Raw genomic sequence first — 13352 nt, forward strand, 5'->3', positions numbered from 1 at the left:
CACGCCCAGCTAATTTTTTTGTATTTTTAGTAGAAACAGCGTTTCACCATTTTGGCCAGGCTGGTCTTGAACTCCTGACTTCAGGTGATCCGCCCGCCTTGGCCTCCCAAAGTGCTGGGATTACAGGCGTGAGCCACCGCGCCCGGCCAATCCCATCTCTTAAAAAACAAAAACAAAGAAACATGGCATCCAGTACTACCAGTTAAAAATCTTTCTGTTGTAAGTGACAGAAAATCCAACACAAGCAAGCCTCAACAAAAAGGAAATTCACTGGCCCACATAACTGAGAAGCCCAGGGGTGTTGTGCTGCTTCAGGCATGGCTGATTCAGGGGCTCCAGCAGTCGCCAAGCCGTCTTTCTCCACCCCTTCTCTTACTGGCCCCTGTGTGTTGGCTTCACTCTAAGGATCTACATAATGATGACAGGGCAGCAGCGGCTCCAGCTTCACATCACCTCAGTCAAGTACACCTGGAAAGAGGGGCGTTTCTTTTTTTTTTTTTTTTTTTGGCTCCAGCTTCACATCACCTCAGTCAAGTCCACCTGGAAAGAGGGGCTTTTCTTTTTTTTTCTTTTGAGACGGGGTCTTGCTCTATCGCCCAGGCTGGAGTGCAGTGGCGTGATCTCAGCTCACTGCAACCTCCGCCTCCCGGATTCAAGCGATTCTCCTGCCCCAGGCTCCCGAATAGCTGGGATTACAGGCGCCAGCCACCGCGCCCGGCTAATTTTTGTATTTTTAGTAGAGACGGGATTTCCTCATATTGGCCAGGCTGGTCTCAAACTCCTGACCTCGTGATCCACCCGCCTCAGCCTTGCATTGTACTGGGATTACAGATGTGAGCCACGGAGCCCGGCCTGGGGCTTTTCCAAGATCTCCTATGGTAGCACTGGGACTCACTCTGATTGGATGGACTCAGGTCACATGCCTACCTCTGAGCCAATCACTACAGGCAGCTGAATGGTATGTTCAGATTGACTGGATCCAGGAGTGGAGTCCCACCCAAACCACTTGGACCGGGAATGGGGAGGGGCGACCCCCAAATGTCAGAAGGAGAAGGACTGGATAAGGACCAGGAGGCAAACTACCAATAACCACTACGGTGTCTAAGGTTTCTTTTTTTTCTTGTTTTGTTTTGTTTTTGAGACAGAGTCTCGCTGTCTTGCCAGGCTGGAGCGTAGTGGGGCGATCTCAGCTCACTGCAACCTCCGTCTCTTGGGTTCAAGTGATTCCCAAGCCTCAGCCTCTCGAGTAGCTGGGACTACAGGCCCCCGCCACCATGCCCGGCTAATTTTTGTATTTTTAGTAGAGACAGGCTTTCGCCATGTTGGCAGGCTGGTCTTGAACTCCTGACTTCAAGTAATCTGCTCGCCTCGGCCTCCCAAAGTGCTGGGATTACTGTGAGCCACCGTGAGCAGCCAAGTGTTCTAAGTTTTAAAGGCAAGCAGGGTAGGGATTATCGACCCCATTTTGCAGCTAAGGCTGAGAAAGGCGATATGCCTAATAAAAATTATAGAGGAAGGAATTGAGTCAGGGTTTGAGCCAATTTGACTTAACTTCCACCTTGAGCCCTTCCCCGCAGGAGGCATGCAGCAGTAGTCACCAGGCATCCAATCTTGGACACACCACCTTCGTCAGGCTTTGCTTTCTGCAGCCAAGGATATGGGCCTACAGACTGCGTGAGAAAGTCCTCCAAGGCTGGGCACTCGGATATGAGCCATCTTGCTGTACAAAGCATCAGGACCCCAGCTTGTCCTCACTCCAGGACAAGCTGAAAGCCTGCAACTCAAATCTCCCCGGGGACTTTCTCTCTGCCCCAGGTATGCTGCAGGGCAGGCCAGAAGGGTCCAGAATCAGCTCTCAGCAATGACCAGTGGCAGTTGGAGGATACATACCCCAGCTTCTTTGCCTCTTGAGTAGGATTACAAGGTGGGGTCTGTTTTACCCAGAGCCCCAACGTGGTAACGAGCCTGATCACACACCCTTCATTACTGTCTTCCCTTCATCTCATTTGCCGCTCTCTCTCCCAAACAAGCTTTCATTCTAATCCTTGTAGTTGGATCTGTGTATGGGAAAACACAACTTAAGGCACCCCCCATTCTTCTACAAAATGAGGGTAGGGGAAGCCTGAAGGGATTCATCTAGATAGCTGATTTTCAAGTATGTTTCTAGTAGAACCCTTTTTTCAAATGCCTTTCTTCCCTGTCTCTTTTGTTTTTACCCCTCCCCACTCCTGCACTCCAGGACTCTTCCCTTCCTCTCCTTTGCTCCCATTAAGTCCCAAATGTCCCAGATCGCCTGTTGAGTCTTGTGAATTCACAGTCCCTGGCATGTTCTAAGTCAAAGGCATTTTCTTCTCTGCCAGGTTGTCTACTGAGGGGAAGCAGAAGCTTTGGGTCCTGTGGGTGGTGATGGAGGAGGCCATGGAGTATGAGTTGCCATTTGCTCTCTCTGCATGCATCTAAGAAATCAAACACATCCTACACCTCAGAAGCTAGTTTCCTGTTGAAAACCCTCACTGTGTCTACATATTTTCTCTGATAATGTAACTTTGGCCTAATTATGCTGCAGGAATTCTCCACCTTCTCTCACCCTAGGAAACTTTACAGAACCCTCTTACATGAACCCAACATTGGAGAGGACCGTGCCAAAGGGGTCCAGGCTGATTGAGTACTGGGTTTCTCCCCCAGCTTCATGGGGGATATGGGAACTCTATCTTTCTATCCCTTTCATCTGCTTCCTGACCCTCTCCCCCTCAAGGGTCATCTTCCTCTAGGGTATTTGGAAATAGGGGTGCTATTGTTTGAATGTTTGTCCTCTCCCAAAATTCATATGTTAAAACATAATCCTTAATATTGTGTGATAACATTAAGAGGTGGAGCATTTAGGAGGTGATTAGGTCATGAGGGTTCTACCCTCATAAATGGGATTAGTGCCCTTATAAAAGAGGCCCCAGACAGTTAGCTTGCCCCTTCAACCAAGTAAGGATATAGCAGGAAGGCACTGTCTTTAAAGCAGAGAGCTGGGCCACGCACAGTGGCTTATGCCTGTAATCCCAGCACTTTGGGAGTCCGAGGCAGGCGGATCACGAAGTCAGCAGATCAAGACCATCCTGGCCAACATGGTGAAACCCCGTCTCTACTAAAAATACAAAAATTAGCTGGGCATGGTGGCGTGCGCCTGTCATCCCAGCTATTCGGGAGGCTGAGGCAGGAGACTCACTTGAACCCGGGAGGCAGAGGTTGCAGTGAGCCGAGATCACACCACTGCACTCCAGCCTGGCAACAGAGCAAGACTCCATCTCAAAAAAAAAAAAAAAAAAAAAATGCAGAGAGCCTTCACCAGATGCCAAATCAGCTGGTCCCTTGATCTTGGACTTCCCAGCCTCCAGAACTTTGAGCAATAAATTTCTATTGTTTGTATATTACCCTACTCTAAGGTTATTTTGTTATAGCAGCCTGAACTAAGGGAGTATGCAGTTATCACATGCTATGCAACAAATAAATATCAAATTTTAGTGATATAACACAACTGTTTATTATGCTTACAAATTTTGTGGGTCAGAACTTCAGGAAGCTGGGCAGTTCTCATTTGGGGCCTCTCACGTGGCTGCAGGCAGATATCAGCCAGGTCTGCAGTTATCTAAAGGCTTGACCAGACCCAAAGATGCACTTCTAAAGTGACCCATTCACATGGCTGGCAGGCAGGTGCCAGCTGCTGACCAAGGGCCTCAACTCCTCTCCCTGTGGGCTTCTCCACAGGGTCGCTTGAGTGTTCTCACAGCATGGCAGCTGGTTTCCCCCAGAGCAAGAGAGCCAAGGATCCAAAGAAGAAGCCACAATGCCTTTTATGACCCAGTCTTGGGAGTCACATCTTCACTTTCATCTTATGCTATTGGTCCCACAGGGCCAGCCCTGATTCAGTGTTGGACAGAACTACACAAGGATGTGTGGGTCACTGGGGCCATCCTGGAGGCTGGCTACCACAGGAAGTGTAATTTGAGTCCTCAGGATTGCTGTGTGTAGTCATGTATTCTGAGAATTCAGGGCAGTAGAAGCACACGAGTCCACAGCAGGAAATGTCTCCAAAGCCCTTGTCAGATGTCACTGTCAGGAACATTAATCAGCTATCCCCTCACAGTGTCCCTCTCTCAGGCCATGTTCCTCTCACAAGCTCACAGGACTCTCCTAACCCATCCCTCCCCACCCATGTTGTCCATAGGGAAGCCCCATCACCTACCTGCTGCCCATGGGCCTCTGGAGCCCTGGGAAGGTTGCAGGGAAGAATCGGCTGTATTACTAATCAGGCTAGGTTGGTCAATGGGGAACCTTCTACCTATCCCCAGCTATTGGCACAGACTGCAGGACAACAGTCCTCTGACCCCAACAACAGTCAAAAAAGGACAGAATCTGCCCCCCCAGAGGCTGCCTGCACTTCACCTGAAGGCCTCTAAGTCAAAGAGAGAGACTCCAAGTAAGAACTGCCCAGTTAGCAGTTCCAAATAATCTGCGAGCACAATGCTTGATTGTTTTGTGCCACTAAGTTTTGGGCTGACTTGATACAAAGCACAAAATAACCAGATACCCATTCTCTCCAAATACACTGCATTTTGTTTTGTTTGTTTTTGTGGGGTTTTTTGGTTTGTTTTTTGTTTTGGTTTGGTTTGGTTTGGTTTGGTTTGGTTTTTTTGAAGCAAGGTCTCACTCTCACCCAGGCTGGAGTGCAGTGGTACAATCTCGGCTCACTGCAGCCTTGACCTCCCAGGCTCCAGTGATCCTCCCACCTCAGTAGCTGGGATTACAGGTGCCCGCCACCATGCTCGGCTAATTTTTGTATTTTTTGTAGAGACAGGGTTTCATCATGTTGCCTGGCTGGTCTCAAACTCCTGACCTCCAGTGATTTGCCCGCCTCAGCCTCCCAAAGTGCTGGGTTTGCAGTCGTAGTCACCGCGCCTGGCCCCAAATACACCACATTTTAAAGCAGTGATTCTACCCCAGGCTCACCTGCCTCCCTATGGTTTTATCAATGAAATGTGGAATAAACAAGAGGAGTGGAGAGAGAGGCCGAGAATGTTCATTCCAACATACCTTCAACTATGGGCCGAGAAGGGGAAACAGTGGCAGGAGGAGACACCTCTGCAACACACACCTACATACCTATGCCTTTTTTCTTTCTACCCGCTGCCCAGCTGGGTACAGCTCCCCAATTCCTGCTGCTTTTTTATTTTGAGACAGTCTCGCTCTGTTGCCAGGCTGGAGTGCAGTGGTGTGATCTCGGCTCATTGCAACCTCCGCCTCCCAGGTTCAAGCAATTCTCCTGCCTCAGCCTCCCAAGTAGCTGGGACTACAGGCACGAGCCACCATGCCCAGCTAATTTTTGTATTTTTAGTAGAGACGAGGTTTCACCATGTTGGCCAGGATGGTCTCGATCTCCTGACCTCATGATCTGCCCACCTTGGCCTCCCAAAGGGCTGGGATTACAGGCGTGAGCCACCGCACTCGGCCTTCCTGCTGCTTCTTTATGCAGTTTAGATCTTTCTCCTTCCTCCCCACCACCCAAGAAATCAAGCCAGGAACCTCAAGAAACAGCCTTTTTGTCCAGCCTCCACTTTTGGCAACACCAAGAACCAGCAGAAGCTGGGACATTACAGCTTGTTCCTGAGCTTATCTTGAATGAAAATGGCAGGCTACGACCTATGCAACCAGTCTCATGTGGGTAGGGTGGAAGTGGGTAAATTGCAGGTGGAGGGAAAATCTCCTATTTCTTGAGTTTGACCACACCTGGAAGGAAAAGCATCAACTATTTTTAACGAAACAGGGAGATTTCTTTCGAGGTTACTGAGATAGCCCACAGAACAGCAGGGATCTTGGCATGAATCTGGATGGTAGTTCTGAGAACCCTTGGAACTGGGACATTAACAAAACTTTCAACAATGGTTATGGCTAGGGAATGGGATCATAGAGGACTTATGCTTCCTTCATAGTGTCTGGAGTTCTTCCTCAATAATTATGTATAATCAACAAGGATGACATTTCCATTTAGAAACAGAAAAGGGGAGGCTGGGTGTGGTGGCTCACGTCTGTAATCCCAGCACTTTGGGATTACAGCGAGGGTGGATCACTTGAGGTCAGGAGTTTGAGACCAGCCTGGCCAACAAGGTGAAACCCCATCTCTACCAAAAATACAAAAATTAGCCAGGCATGGTGGTACGCACCTGTAGGCCCAGCTACTCAGGAGGATGAGGCATAAGAATCGCTTGAACCTGGAAGGCAGAGGTTGCAGTGAGCTGAGATCACGCCACTGCGCTCCAGCCTGGGCGACAGAGCCAGACTCTGCACTCCCCAACAACAACAACAACAACAAAAATAGAGAAAGAAAAAAGAGGTGTGGGCCAGGCGTGGTGGCTCACCCCTGTAATCCCAGCACTTTGGGAGGCCAAGGAGGGTAGATCATTTGAGATCTGGAGTTCAAGACCAGCCTGGCCGACATGGTGAAACCTTGTCTCTACTAAAAATACCAAAAAAAAAAAAAGGCCAGGCGCGGTGGCTCATGCCTGTAATCCCAGCACTTTGGGAGGCCGAGGCGGGCGGATCACCTGAGGTCAGGAGTTCAAGACCAGCCTCAACATGGAGAAACCCCGTCTCCACTAAATATACAAAATTAGCCAGGTGTGGTGGTGCATGCCTGTAATCCCAGCTACTCGGGAGGCTGAGGCAGGAAAATTGCTTGAACCTGGGAGGCGGAGGTTGCGGTGAGCCGAGATCGCACCATTGCACTCCAGCCTGGGCAACAAGAGCGAAACTCTGTCTCAAAAAAAAAAAAAGTGCCAGGTGCGGTGGCTCACACCTGTAATCCCAGCACTTAGGGAGGCCAAGGCGGGTGGATCACCTGAGGTCAGGAGTTCAAGACCAGCCTGACCAACATGGTGAAACCCTGTCTCAACTAAAAAATTAGCTGAGTGTAGCATTGGGTGTCTGTAATCCCAGCTACTTGGAAGGCTGAGGCAGGAGAATCATTTGAACCTGGGAGGCAGAAGTTGCAGTGAGCCGAGATCGTGACTTTGCACCCCAGCCTAGGCGACAGAGTGAGACTCTGTCTCAAAAAAAAAAAAAAAAATTAGCCAGGTGGTAGTGGTGTGTACCTGTAATCCCAGCTACTTGAGAGGCTGAGGCAGGAGAATCTCTTGAGTCTGGGAGGCAGAGGTTACGGTGAGCCAAGATCACACCACTGTACTCCAGACTGGGCAACAGAATAAGACCCTGTCTCAAAAAAAAAGAAAAAAGAATTCTAAGAGGTCTGAAGCAAGGGGGCATGCCTGGAGCCCCAAGACCTCTGCCCTCCCTCAGCACCCCCACCCAGGACACCTCTACTACATGATTTCTCAAAATCATCCAGCCCAGACTTACTATCAGACACTATGGAGTCTAGACCTGTAGAGGGTGCACCTCAGGGCCCACCAGCGCCCCCATGAAGAGAGACCTGGCCCCCACTGCTGGTCTGCCTGCTGACAAATGATGTTGACTGTCCCTCGCCCCCAGCTGTGACTCCCAGGCCCATCTATCAGCCACCCAGCCAACGCGATTGGAGTTTAATTATGTCATGACAGGAGTGATTACAATTGTTAATTACCTTCCAGCCATCAGCAGTTTCTGCGGGTCCTCTGCCATGTGACAGCTGCCACGGCCACCTTGTGCCTGCACATACTACTCCTGGCCTCATCAGCCACCCAGCCGTGCTGCCAAATGCCCTGGGACACAGCAATGGGCATTTCTGTGGGCATCTCCCCAAGACCCTGGCACTCTGAAGGCCTGAGTGTTCTCCCCCTGGTTTAATGTATAGAACCCATGCCATCAGCGTCCTGAAGGGAAACACCAACCACATCACTTTCTGCTCACGGTCAGTGGCTCCCCACTGCCACAGCATAGGCTAGATGTGGTGGTGCACACCTGTGGTCCCAGCTACTCAGGAGACTGAGGTGGGAGAATTCTGAACTTCAAGACTATACCGCACTATGATTGTGCCTATGAATAGCCACTGCATTCTAGCCTGGGCAATGTAGTGAGACCCCGTCTCTCAAAAATGAAATAATGTTCCATGAGGAGCATCCACAGAGGAAGGTCCCTACCTTCCTCCAGTCTTGTCTCCATCACTCCATTCCACACACCCCACAATAGAACTGCCTGCGTCGCCAGCCGTGCCTCAAGTGTTCCCAGCTCCGTTCCTTGGCCTGTGTCATTCCTCCACCTGGAAAGCCCTTCACCCCAGCTCCATGCTTTCAACTTCTACCTGTTCTTCCAGGCCTGCATCAGAACGCTGCGGAATATGGCCCAGACCCTCGCTCCCACCCCCGACTGACTTTGGCCCCCTTGGGTCTCCTGTGGCACTTCCTCTGACCCTCCTTTCTCGCACACCAACCCTGTCCTGTCTCCCCTATGGCAGTGAGCTCCTGGGCTGGGGCTTCAGAAGGAAAAGAAAGAGGGTCACCAGCTGGCCTCAGTGGCTCATGCCTGTAATCCCAGCGCTTTGGGAGGCCGAAGCGGCCGGATCATGAGGTCAGGAGTTCGAGACCAGCCTGGCCAATATGGTGAAACCACGTCTCTACTAAAAATACAAAAATTAGCTGGGCATGGTGGCAGGCACCTGTAGTCCCAGCTGCTCGGGAGGCTGAGGCAGGAAAATCGCTTGAACCCGGAGGCGGAGGTTGCAGTGAGCCAAGATCACACCACTGCACTCTAGTCTGGGCGACAGAGTGAGACTCCGTCTCAAAATAAAGAAAGAAAGAAAGAAAAGAAAGAGGGGCACCGAGAGACAAAACGCGTTCAGGTGGCTCTGCCAGCCTACCCCATGCCTTCTCCAGACCTGGTTCCCCTGGATCTGGGAGGCTTTTGTCTCCTTTAAACATTGTTTGTTTGTTTGTTTTTCTTTCTTTCTTTCTCCCTCTTTCTTTCTCTCTCTCTCTCTTTCTTTCTCTCTTTCTTTCACAGAGTCTCACTCTGTCACCGAGGCTGGAGTGCAGTGGCGCAATCTTGGCTCACTGCAATCTCCGCCTCGCAGGTTCAATTGATTATCCTGCCTCAGACTCCTGAGTACCTGGGACTACAGGCATGTGCCACCACGGCCGGCAATTTTTTTTTTTTTTTTTTTTTAGACAGAGTTTCTCTCATCACCCAGGCTGGAGTCCAGTGGTGTGATCTCAGCTCACTGCGCCCTCCGCCTCCTGGGTTCAAGCGATTCTCCTGCCTCAGCCTCCCAAAGTAGCTGGGACTACAGGTGCCTGCCACCACGCTCAGCTAATTTTTTGTATTTTTAGTAGAGATGAGGTTTTGCCATGTTGACCAGGCTGGTCTCGAACTCCTGACCTCAGGTGATCCACCGGCCTCGGCCTCCCAAAGTGCTGGGATTACAGGTGTGAGCCACCGTGCCCGGCTTTCTTTCTTTCTATTTTTATTTCCCCCCAAGACGGAGTCTTGCTCTGTCACCCAGGCTGGAGTGCAGTGGCGCGATCTCGGCTCATTGCAACCTCTGCCTCCCGGATTCAAGCAATTCTCCTGCCTCAGCTTCCTAAGTAGCCGGGACTACAGGCGTGTGCCACCATGGCTGGCAATTTTTTTTTTTTGGACGGAGTTTCTCTCTTGTCACCCAGACTGGAGTGCAGTGGCGTGATCTCAGCTCACTGCACCCTCCGCCTCCCGGGTTCAAGCCATTCTCCTGCCTCAGCCTCCCAAAGTAGCTGGGACTACAGGTGCCTGCCACCACGCTCAGCTAATTTTTTTGTATTTTTAGTAGAGATGAGGTTTCACCATGTTGACCAGGCTGGTCTCGAACTCCTGGCCTCAGGTGATCCACCCGCCTCAGCCTCCCAAAGTGCTGGAATTACAGGCATGAGCCACCGTGCCCAGCTTTCTTTCTTTTTTTTTCCCCCCAAGAAAAAAGTCTTGCTCTGTCACCCAGGCTGGAGTGCAGTGGCGTGATCTTGGCTCACCGCAACCTCCACCTCCCGGGTTCAAGCAATTCTCCTGCCTCACCCTCCCAAGTAGCTGGGATTACAGGCACCCGCCACCATGCTCGGCTAATTTTTGTATTCTTAGTAGAGACGGGGATTTCACCACGTTGGCCAGGCTGGTCTCGAACTCTTCACCTCGTAATCCGCCCACCTCAGCCTCCCAAAGTGCTGGAATTACAGGTGTGAGCCACCGCGCCCAGCTTGGCTTTCTTTATTTTTTTTTTTTTTTCAGATGGAGTTTTGCTTGTAGCCAGGCTGGAGTGCAGTGGCGCAATCTCGGCTCACTGCAACCTCTGCCTCCTGGGTTTGAGCGATTCTCCTGTCTCAGCCTCCCAAGTAGCTGGGACTACAGGCGTGCACTACCACGCCCAGCTAATTTTTGTATTTTTAGTAGAGACGGGGTTTTGCCATGTTAGCCAGAATGTTCTCGGTCTCTTGACCTCGTGATCCACCCACCTCGGCCTCCCAAAGTGCTGGGATTACAGGTGTGAGCCACCACGCCCGGCCTCTTTTTTTTTTTAAACAGAGTCTAGCTCTGTCACCCAAGCTGGAGTGCAGTGGTGTGATCTCGGCTCACTGCAACCTTCGTCTCCCTGGTTCAAGTGATTCTCCTGCCTCGATAGGGTTTTGTCATGTTGGTCAGACTGGCCTCAAACTCCTGGCCTCAAGTGATCAGCCCACCTCGGCCTCCCAAAGTGCTGGGATTACAGGCATGAGCCACAGCACCTAATCTTTCTTTCTTTTTTTCTTTCTTTCTTCCTTTCTTCCTTCCTCCCTTCTCCCTTCCTTCTCCCTCCCTCCCTCCTTCCTTCCTTTTGTTACAGGAAAGGAGCTCCCATCCAGACCCCAATAGAGGGTTCTTGGATCTCGCGCAAGAAATTATTCGGGGCAAGTCCTCAGTGCAAAGTGAAAGCAAATTTATTAAGAAAGCAAAGGAATAAAAGAATGGCAGCCAGGTGCGGTGGCTCATGCCTGTAATGCCAGCACTTTGGGAGACCGAGGCTGGCAGATCACCTGAGGTTGAGAGTTCACGACCAGCCTGACCAACAGGGAGAAACCCTGTCTCTACTAAAAATACAAAATTAGCCGTGTGTGGTGGCGCATGCCTGTAATCCCAGCTACTTGAGAAGCTGAAGCAGGAGAAATTGCTTGAACCCAGTAGGCCGAGGTTGTGGTGAGCCAAGATCACGCTATTGCACTCCACCCTGGGCAACAAGAGTGAAATTCTGTCTCAAAAAAAAAAAAAAAAGACTACTCCATAGACAGAGCAGCCCAGAGGGCTGCTAGTTGCCCATTTTTATGGTTATTTCTTGATGATATGCTAAAAAGGGGTGGATTATTCATGTCTCCCCTTTTTAGACCATATATGGTAACTTCCTGACATTGCCATTGCATTTACAAACTGTCATGGCGCTGGTGGGAATGTAGCAGTGAAGATGACCAGAGGTCAGTCTCGTGGCCATTTTGGTTTTGGTGAGTTTTGGCTGGCTCCTTTACCGCAACCTGTTTTATCAGCAAGGTCTTTATGACCTGTATTTTGTGCTGACCTCCTGTTTCATCCTGTCACTTACAACGCCTTAACCGTCTGGGAATGCAGCCCAGTAGGTTTCAGCCTCATTTTACCCAGCTCCTGTTTAAGACAGAGTTGCTCTGGTTCACACGCCTCTGACACTTTCTTCCTTCCTTCCTTTCTTTTCTTTCCTTTTCTTTCTTAGACAAGGTTTTGCTCTCATGCAGGCTGGAGTGCAATGGCACAATCATAGCTCCCTGCGGCCTGGAATTCCTGGGCTCAAGCAAGCCTCAGTCACCCGTAGTCGCTGGGACTAGAGAGGTGAGCCACCATGCCTGGCCAGTTAAGCTGGTTTCTGTTAAATGTGTAACAAAATGGAGGAAATTTTGTTCTCCCAAACATGTCTAGTTTGGAAGAAACACCGTATGTATCTGGAAGAAATACTTTGAAAAGCCATTTGGAGTGTGGTGGGGATGTGGGGGAACAAGTTCCAAGGTCTTGTCCACATTCCACAAAGTGGGGAGGCTGCCTTCTGAGAGGCAGACGGGAGCACCGTGCTGCTTCTAACAATAGTCTGGAGTAGGGACTCCTGAAAACCAACCATCTCAGTTTCAGCCACACCCCTGCCACTTACTGACTGTGCTTGGAGACTGGGCTGGTTATTTCTGGTGTTGGTTTCCTTATCTGTAAAGTGGGGATGATGATAATTGTACCCACCTCACGGGGCTGTGGATTCACTGGAGTTAATATAGGGGAAGTACTTAGTGCCTGTTAACTAGCAAACACCCAAGTGTTAGCAACGTCAGAAAACGACACTGTTGACATAAAATCCCTGTTAACTGGAGTCCTGGGGGAAATTGAGGCATGCAAGTCTGAAGCCACGAGCTGAGGCACAGGTGAAGTTGAGAAGAAAGAGATTGAAAGCAGAATATTCCCCCTACTATGTTTCAGGGCACGTTCTGGGTACCAGGCAGCACAGTTTCAATCCTAGAGGGAAATAGGCAATAAATAAGGAATCTTCAGACGATGCCACAAAGACAGCAGATGCTGGTAATGTGATGGGGGCTGGCTGGAGCTTCTCTGGATCAGGCGGCCAGGGAAGGCCTCCCGGAGGAGGTGGCTAAGAGAGGACTAAATGCCTAAAGGCACCAGCCATGCAGAGGGAAGCCACAAGGAGGGACCAAAGGCTGGTGAGGGAGGCGGGAGAAAAAGGGCCCAGCAAGGCAGGGAGTGGTGTGTGAAGTCAGGGGAGCCACCCCAGGCCAGGCAGCCAAGCGGGGAATGGGAGAACAAAAAAACAAAGGTGGCTCTTTTTAGGTTATTTGCTGCAGGGCATGAACAGAAATGGCCTTGTCCATCTTTGCTTTAATCTTCAGTTCATCCCACTTACTCATTAATGCTTTTGGGTGGCTCAGTTCTCTTGTGGGAAAGGAGTCAGGGAAGTTCAGTGAGGAACCAAAACCAAAGAACAAACGTGGGTACACAGTGGGGTCCCGGGCAGGTCCCTGCAAGCCCATCTGACTCCAATCTTAGCCCTTCCTGAAAAGGTTCCACAAAAGTCCATATTCATCCAGGGGCCAAGACTGGTTAGCCCTCTGCAAGGAAGAAGCTGAGAGAAGTCACTTTTGTCCTGAGGGCCTGCTGAAGGCCAGGAATCTCCCTCAGTGGCCTCCAGTGAGGAGTCAGGGGAGCACTGGTTTGGGAGTCAGTTGAGCAGACAGTGTTTCAGTTTTGCTCTGCCACTTATATCCTGGGTGCTTGGGCAAGGCACTCAACCACCCTGCCCTATACCATAGAGTGACAGTTCCTGGGGAGGGTGAGTGGACCTTGGCACTGTGTAATGG

At 50.5% G+C, this 13352-nt stretch overlaps 1 protein-coding gene across 2 annotated transcripts in view; it reads right to left on the bottom strand.

Annotated features, from left to right (window-relative positions):
- The window catches only part of ACOT11 (acyl-CoA thioesterase 11), a 169048-nt gene that overhangs the window by 114234 nt on the left and 41462 nt on the right, over positions 1-13352 (bottom strand). The gene's annotated exons all lie outside the window — the stretch shown is intronic.

This window comes from Pongo abelii, chromosome 1 (assembly GCF_028885655.2).
Source record: "Pongo abelii isolate AG06213 chromosome 1, NHGRI_mPonAbe1-v2.0_pri, whole genome shotgun sequence".
Classification (NCBI taxonomy): domain Eukaryota; kingdom Metazoa; phylum Chordata; class Mammalia; order Primates; family Hominidae; genus Pongo; species Pongo abelii.